The sequence below is a fragment of the Myotis davidii genome, unplaced genomic scaffold (genome assembly GCF_000327345.1).
Source record: "Myotis davidii unplaced genomic scaffold, ASM32734v1 scaffold5348, whole genome shotgun sequence".
NCBI lineage: Eukaryota > Metazoa > Chordata > Mammalia > Chiroptera > Vespertilionidae > Myotis > Myotis davidii.
Window position 1 is genome coordinate 5,108 of NW_006299360.1, and position 8,496 is coordinate 13,603.

The window sequence follows — 8,496 nt, forward strand, 5'->3', positions numbered from 1 at the left end:
ATTTTGGCCATTTTTAGGAGGATATTTTCGAGTTAAATCTTCCCATTTCTGTAAAACATTTGCAAGTAAAGCTTCCTATCAGGAGTATTAATGAGGGCTGGGCGAATTGGCGAAGTACACTCAGCTGGTGAGAGAGTTTGCAGCCGGGAAGGGCAGAATTCCCCTGGAAAGCAGACACATGAGCAGCGTGCTCTTGTCCAGGGAGCATCAGCCCCGTGAGCAGCCGGCCTCGAGCCTAAGAGCAGCAGCCTCATGAGGCCTGTCCCTGTCCAGGGAGCAGCAGCTGTGTGAGCGGCCTGCTTTCCCATCTGAGAAGCAGCAACCATGCGATCAGTCCGACCTGTCCGAGGAGCAGCAGCCGCACGCCTCTGATGTGCCTCTGTTTATCTCCCTGCTGTCTAAAACAACAAGAGGGTCAGGGAACGGTTGACCAAACATTATGGGTGTTCACTTTAATTGCAATTGAGTTGAAACTTTGCTTTGGGGCTCCTGCACGATGTAAGGAATGACCTCACACCTCCACAGAGACTCAGTCCCCTAAGAATACCTAATACTAGGGCTGGAGTGAGGACATGACCCTGTATTTTTGGAGCATTTATTAGCTTCACAAGAGTTCAGAGTGTAAGCAGCCCATCTCCATCTGAGGAGCAGCAGTTCTGCGAGCAGCCTGGCCCCATTTGAGGAGCAGCAGCAGCCCACCCCGGTCCGAGGAGCAGCAGCCACACGAGCAGACCGCCCACATCTGAGGAGCTGCAACCCTGCGCAGCATGCACCATTCCGAGGAGCGGAGCCACCAACAGCCCACACCTGTCCAACAAGCAGCAGCCGGGTGAGCAGCACATCCCCGTCGGAGGAAGAGCAGCCACACGTGCAACTCACTCCCGTCCAAAGAGCAGCGCCACACAAGCAGCCCACCTCCAACGGAGGAGCAGCAGACTTGCAATCAACCTGTCCACTGGCAGTTTTATTTGTGTTCAACTCTAATTTATGCAGCAAAGGTGTTTTTTGCTCAGATTCTCAGAAAGTAATTCCAATTGGAAAGCCACAATTTAATGCCAGCCACCCATGTTTTTCCTACCGTCTTGTCTTAGCTTATGGCCCCTCAACCTTTATCTTCGTTCCACCTGGAGCATTTAAAAATACAGCTCAAATAAATCTAACCCTCTACCACCAGCAAGGGAAATGTTCTGGATTTAAGACACAACTAACCCAGGTTCACCCGATGGGTGAGGAACCAGTGGTTCAATGGGTCCTTTGTTGAATCCTAACTCCAGGTCCACAGGTTGGTCCTGGGTGAGCTTTTTTGGAATCCTGACCCACTACGCCAAGTAAATGTCAAAGTAAGAAACACTCAAACTTGTGAAGAATTTTTGTGAGTTTATTTAAGCGCCACTGTCAACAATTGGCAGGAAGAAAATCTCAGCAGATTGAGAGAATGCTCTGGAGAATAGCAGTTTTGCACCTTATTTTATACATTACAATCAAAACAGGAGCTGTATGGTGGTAACATGAAATCCAGTGGTGAGACATTAGGGTCCTAGAGAAATTAAAGTGAGGAATCCTCTGTAACTGGATAAACAGTAAAATGACAGAGACATACTTCTTTTACATGGTGGATATAAGATAGTTACAAGTCAACAATGAACTCAGTAACAATAAGGGGATTTGTGGTCTCCACAGAGCATTGCCTATGTTTTGAGGGGTCCAGAAAAATGGAAATTCCTTTTACATTCCAAAGATATGTTATTGTAGATGCTAAGAGGCAATAGACAGGCTCAGTTAAGGTTAAGATGACCTTTGTCAGTGAAGATGCCAGCCTAGGACATGACTACCCACCATAAACTGCTTTTAGTTTAAAAGTTTTCATTTTAGAACATCCTTTGTGATAACTTTAGGTCTCTGAGTTTGCAAGAACATCACACAGGCCTTCCCTGAACTAGTCAGTGAGCATGTGGTCCCTTTTCACACACACTGTTCTTGGATCACTTGTGTCCCCCCTTCTGACAACAATCACTGAGTGTTTAAGGGTTCGGTCTGCACTTCAGCCCCCAACCCACCTAGCAGTTCATAAGCTGCCCCTGACAGACTGTCCCTCCTCTGTCCCAACACAGGAAGAGAAACAATCACCCCAGAATGCAGAAAGGACCTGTATTGTGTAAGCAGCTACAGCTACCTTGCTGCCCACAGTCCTGGTCTCCATACCTCCCACACCCTCACCCCTGTGCCCAGGCTCAACACACTAAAGCCGAAGAAACTGTTTGCTAACCGGGAGTTGGACAGCCCCATTCTCAGGTTCGTGCCCAGGTTGTGCAACCTGACCTTAATGAAGATGGTGGTCTTCAACGAGCTGGAGAAGGACCTCATCTCTATGGTGATTGGCATGAAAATGCAGGGCTCCAACCTCATGTCAATGGTGATCACTGTGAAGATGCAGGGCTCCAAGCACTTCCTACAGGAGTATGCAGTTCCCCAGTGGACAACTGGAGACAGGCCTGGGTCTGACATCACTGCAGGACCCCCACTTCCTTAAGAGAGAAGGCAACAAACTACAGGTCCTGTTGCACTGGAGGAAGCGCTTTAAGAACAAGACCATCTGGAGCTACAAGACCCTCCCTGTGGGCGCCATATACATGGCCGAGGTCAGAAAGCGACCCTTCGAGGGTGGCCAGGGGCTGTGCCTCTGCAGCAGTATCAAGGAGGCTTCTGCCAGAATGCAGAAAGGACCTGCATGGTGCAAGCAGCTGCAGCATCCTTGCTGCCCACAGTCCTGGTCTCCACACCTCCCGCTCCCCGACCCCTGTGCCCAAGCTCAACACACCGATGCCCAAGATCCTGTTTGCCAACTGGGAGTTTGACAGCCCCAGCCTCAGATTCATGCCAGGGTTGTGCAACCTGACCTTAATGAAGATGGTGGTTCAAAGAGCTGGAGAAGGACCCCATCTTCATGGTGATTGGCATGAAGATGCAGGGCTCCAACCTCATGTCAATGGTGATCACAGTGAAAATGCAGGGCTCCAAGCACTTCCTACAGGAGTATGTTTCCCAGTGGACAACCAGAGACAGATCTGGGGCTGACCTCACTGCAGGACCCCTACTTCCTCTGTGAGAAGGCAGCAAGCTACAGGTCCTGTTGCACTGGAGGAAGCACTTTAAGAACCAGACCATCTGGAGCTACAAGACACTCCCTGAGGGTGCCATCCACATGGCCGAGGTCAGGCAGCAACCCCTGAAGGGTGGCCAAAGTGGCCTAGGAGGCTTCTGCCAAAGTGGCCGAGATCGGGATCTGCTCCCTGTCCAACCAGCCCATCCACAGTAAGGACAGTGCCACACAGGCCAGATGCAAGGCTAAGTCCAGGGTTCATTACTCCTAGGGGGGATAGCAGAGCTTCTCCTTTGAGCAACAGGCCAGCAACAATGCCACCCATGGACCAGACCTGGCGAGGACGGCATTGACATGGGGATGCCCAAGAAGCAGAGGCCATGGATATTAGGAAAGAGGTCGATTACCAGGCCACAAAATATCAAGGAAAAAGTTGTGGCGTGGCTGCGAAAGGTCAAAGTGTTGGAGGAGGCTGTGGACTCAAGCATGACACAGCAGAGCATGTCCCCAAGTTGGAGTGGGACCTGGACCTTCTATTGAACACACTGCAAAACCCCAGGGACCGTGGCCCAGACATGGAGGATGATAAGAGCACCCTCAGCACGCCCAAGCCCAAGCTCAGACTGTTCTTTGAAGGCTTGGCACACTCCAGCTCAGAGACAAAGATGGGAGCATCCCCGGGGCCCAGAGCCGACAGGAGCCTGCAAATCTGGCCAGAGCACAAGAAAACACATGGGCCCTCAGGCATCAAACAGCCCAGAGACAGTGTTTCAGACTTGGTGGCCCACAGCCCCCCCTTCCGAAAGTTGCCTGAGTCTGAACCTCCAAAATGTCTCTAGCCAATTCATTCACCGTGAGGACAGCGCCATGCAGGCCGGCCCAAGTCCAAGTCTACAAATCACTACGCTAAGGAGGAGTATGAGAGCTTCACTGAGCAAGAGGCCAGTGATGATGTCGCCCATGGGTAGGACCTGGATCAGGAAGCAGTGACTATTGAAAGTCACAGCAAGGTCTATGACCAGCAGAAAGAGGTGGCTTGGCTGAGCAGGGCCCAAGTGTCAGAGGAGGCCCCGGACCCTGAGCAGACCCTGCAGATCATGTCCCCGAGTGGAGGAGGACCTGTACCTTCTGTCTAACATGCTGAAGAACCAGCGACAGTAGCCCAGACAGGGAAGAAGATGACAGCCTTCTCAGCACCACCAAGCCCAAGCTCAGGCCATACTGCAAAGGCCTGTCACATTTCAGTTCAAAAATGGACATGGGGAGCATTCATGGTGCCCAGAGCCAGGAAGAGCTTTCGAGTCCTAGAGGGTTCGCTGAGGGCTAGTGTGTTGGCACACGGAGTAAAGGGTCCCAGGTTAAAATCTGGTCATGGGCACACCTGTCTCAATTACAGGCTTGATCTCCAGCTCTGGTCATGGCACATGCAGGAGGCAACCAATCCATGTGTCGCTCTCACATCGATGCTTCTCTCCCTCTCTGTCTCTCCCCCTCCCTTCAACTTTCTCTAAAAAATCAGTGGAAAATTAACCTCCAGTGAGAGTTAACACAACAAAAAAATAACCTCTGGTGAGGGTTAACAAAACAAACAAAGCATAACAAAGGAGCCTCCTAGTCCGTCTAAAGTGCCCAAGCAGACCAAGCTCAGTCAGCAATAGCCAAGTGACAGTGTCTCCCACTTAGTGCCCCAGAGCATGCACACCCAGGGGAGCAGCTAGCACTGCCCAAGGACAGCCCGGAGGCAGAGACCTCAGCCCTGGACATGCTCACCAAGAAGCTTCTGCCCAGTAGGCACATCACCAAGACTGAGTCTCTCATCCCCTCCACCAAGGCCAAGGGGAAGCATCCCGGCCACCATGGCTGGGCAGGTGCCCAAAGGAACGGCAGACGGCACAGCCATAGGACAAGTGAGCTAAGAGCCCAGACAATGAGCATGGCCAGACCCAGGGAGCCAGCTGCAGATCCCCAGGAAGACCACGTACAACCAGCTGAACCACATCCCCATCTCTGATGACCAGCTGCCAGAGAACATCATCCTGGTCAACACCTCTGATTGGCAGGAGCAGTTCCCCTCGGACACCCTGCAGGGGCACACGCTGCCTGTGCTGTGCATCTGCTTCACGGCTGATGTCCCAGCGGCCTTCAGCTCCATCATCTGGCGGATACAGAGATACTGTAACGATAATTGCCAGCCCCCGGAGCTGGTGAAGATCCTGGTGGTAGGGGCACAGCACTCCTTCAGTGCTGTGCTGCAGGTCTTCCTGGAGCTGCTGTCCTACAAGATGCTCGACTGGCTGGGCTACATGAGCTTCCTGGTCATCCCGCTGGGTTTCCACCCCGTGGCCAGGGACCTGGGCTCCGTGCATTACCGCTACAACAGCTTCTTCCAGGACCTGGCCTGGTGGGACCTGTTCCATAATCTGGAGGCCCAGATCGCCATACAGGACACGCTGGACATCGTGACGAGAATCACACAGTACATCACGGGGACAACTGTGCCTCCCAACTGCCCATTGAGGAAGCCCTGCTCTCCTACAAGCAGAAGAGCCCCAATGAGGTGTCCTTATAGTTCATTCTTTTCAGGGAGGCAGGTGAAAGTTGGGATAGTGCAGTAGTCCTCAGACACGTCGGGAGACTCAGATGATGGGCCCCTTTGGACTGAAGGGTGCTTTTATCCTTCCCTCTGTCCATACTTCTGGTCTCCAATTAGGCCTTGTCATCCCACTCATCTTGTCAATGAGTGGTGCTTATCCTCCCCCAGCCAGGGCGATGGCGCCAAGCTGATGGAGCAGCAGGTGGATTACTGGATGGCAGCCCAGCCCACAGACAGGAAGAGAGACACAAAGAAGAAAGACCTGCCTACTGCCAACAACACCCTCAAGTGCACCTTCCAGTCTCTCCAGGTCAGCAGGCTGCGAGCAGTGGCCAGGCCAAAGCAACCCTCACCGTGTGCATGACAGTACTCACCAAGGAGAAGAAAAAGAAGGTGCTGTTTTTGCCCAAGAAAACCAAGGATAAGGTCGTGGGGTCCAAAATCCAAATGCCAGTGCCTGGAGGGCAGAAGCCGCCTGATATTCAGGGCAAAGCAACAGTAGAACAGGCTACGGGTCCTCATCAAAGGTGTGGTGTGGAATGACGTGAAGTTCTTCCAGCTGACAACCCAGTGGCCCTCCCAAGTCCAGCAGTTTCCCATCTGCATCTCCAGACATTCTGACTCCACCTTCCAGCCCTGCCTGCAGCCCTGCTGACGCCAAGCATGGGAGGGCCCAGCTGCTTTTCTGTTAACCTTTCAATTTAGTACAGAAACCGACCCTGGAAACAAAAAGAGAAACCTTCTTAAATACAAATGTGCTTACACCCCAGAAGCTAATGTGCTGGCCCCATTGGGAGCCCCAACTGTTCTGCTGATTAACCAGAACACTCTGGAGGTCAGGCGGGCAGTGCTGAGCTGGAGAATCATGGAAGGTGAGTTTTGGCCTCAGGACCCCTAACACTCCCAGCGAGAAGGGTTCTCGCCTTCTCCACCTGCCCTTCCTGGAAGCCAGGACTCTGCCTCCACAGGACTCAGAGCTGGTGGTCAGATGCCAAGGACTGGCCTCCCATTGGGGGCATCCTGAGCACAACACGGAGGCCTCTCAGCACAGCCTTGGGCTCCAACTGCCAACCAGCCAAGTGGCCCCACACCATCCACTCGTGCTTCCCTCAAAAACACCTGTGTGGTGCAGACCCCCAGGCACACCAGCTAGACACACTGGTGCAATACCAGTTGCCCACTTCCTGAGCAGGGACTCTGCTTTCGCCCTCATCTTTCTGTGTCACAGAACATTTGTTCTACCCAACAGGTGTGGGACCAACTATTTCCCAGGGAGCACCCTGTGCCTGCACAGCACAAGGGTCACTCGGCCCCCGCTTGCTGGGAGTCTTCAGGGCACTTTTTGTCTCTGAGTGCTTGTGCCTCTAAACACGGGGTGAACCTAGGATCAAGCTCACAGGTTTATTGTAGAAACTCAGTGGGATCCTCCCTGGAAAGTGCTCTCTAGGTGCCTGGACAGTGGAGAGGTCTGCTGCACGGGCTGTGGTTGAGCGCATTGGCCATTTTGTCTTCCTTGTGACAAAGCCTCAACCTCATTTGTGATTCTCCACGAGGCCTTGGGCTTAGCTCTTTTCTCCTTAGATACAGAGATTGGAGATTCTATGAGGGGTCTCCAGAACCAAAAATCTCAGAAGTGAGCAATGTGGCCCCATGTTAAGCATATTCTTGACTAAAAGAATACAGAAAAAGTGTGGAAAAAAATCTAAAATACTAGATAGTGTCAGCACTGCGTAGTGGATGAGGGGAGGGGAAGGAAACACAGGACGGCATGTTAAAGAGGATGTCTTGCTGAGGAAAATACAGATATGTGTAAGAAACCACACGGATATGTTTAACTGCATGTATTTTAAGTTAAGGGAAAGGTAAGAAGTTCATAATAAAGGATAGCTTTAAAATGGCCAAATATCTGGACACTTAAGAAGATACAACGGAAGCTGAAGTGAAGTATGTTCTGTATAAACCCCGATTTTAAAGGAAATCATGAGTGAAATTATGGAATACTCACATCTAAAAAACAATAAAGAAAAGCTGCAAATCAAAAGCAGCCATAAAAGACAGAGTTTTTGTTTTAAATAGACTTCTAAGGAAAGAATTACAGCTGAGAAGAAAGATCATAAATAGTAAATATAGTAAATAGTAAATTAGAGCAACAGAGTGACTTTGAAGGAACAAGAAGGTGGGAAAACATAATGGCAGAAATAAGTAAAACAAAGAATTTCAAAATAGCCTTCAACAAACTGGAAAACTGCTTCTCTAAAAATATTGGTAAAAATAAACAGATTTCTAGCCAGACTGACCAAGAAACGGAGAAAAACGCTGTGCACATAGTTCTAACAAGTTAGGTGAAACGGACCAATTCCTGGGAAGAAACAAACTATACAACCTTCCTAAAGAGAAAGTGATGTCCTGACGAGTCTATTAAAGAAGTTGAATTTGTAGATAAAGCATCTAATGAAGGGCATCCACGCCCAGGTGGTTCACTGGAGAATTAAACAGAATAAATGAACAGACACTTCACTGAAGAGGCTATAACATGTTGCATGAGCACTTGAAAAGTTCAACATCATCAGCCATTAGGAAAAGGTTAATTAAACCACAAGGACACTAACTAAAATAAAAGACTGATAACACTCGATGCTGGGGAGGATGTGGAGAAACTGTCACTCATCCAGTGCTGGTGGGAATGTAGACTACTACAGCCACTGGAGAAAGTAGTTTGGTTGTTTCTTATAAAACTAAACATACAACTAACACACAGCCCAGCAATTGCACTCCTGGGCATTTATCCCAGAGAAATAGACAC

The 8,496-nt window shown here is 50.5% G+C and overlaps 1 pseudogene; it reads left to right on the forward strand.

Moving 5' to 3' along the window:
* Positions 1–767: 767 nt before the first annotated feature.
* LOC102764408 lies at positions 768–6,348 on the forward strand (annotated as a pseudogene).
* The last annotated feature ends 2,148 nt before the right edge of the window (positions 6,349–8,496 follow it).